Source organism: Oncorhynchus clarkii, unplaced genomic scaffold, assembly GCF_045791955.1.
Source record: "Oncorhynchus clarkii lewisi isolate Uvic-CL-2024 unplaced genomic scaffold, UVic_Ocla_1.0 unplaced_contig_8891_pilon_pilon, whole genome shotgun sequence".
Classification (NCBI taxonomy): domain Eukaryota; kingdom Metazoa; phylum Chordata; class Actinopteri; order Salmoniformes; family Salmonidae; genus Oncorhynchus; species Oncorhynchus clarkii.
The window spans coordinates 2,239-2,500 of NW_027259135.1; positions in this window are offsets into that span (position 1 = coordinate 2,239).

The window sequence follows — 262 nt, forward strand, 5'->3', positions numbered from 1 at the left end:
TCTGTTCCCTATATATAGTGCACTACTTTAGACCAGGACCATAGGGCTCTGTTCCCTATATATAGTGCACTACTTTAGACCAGGACCATAGGGCTCTGTTCCCTATATATAGTGCACTACTTTAGACCAGGACCATAGGGCTCTGTTCCCTATATAGTGCACTACTTTAGACCAGGACCATAGGGCTCTGTTCCCTATATATAGTGCACTACTTTAGACCAGGACCATAGGGCTCTGTTCCCTATATAGTGCACTACTTTAG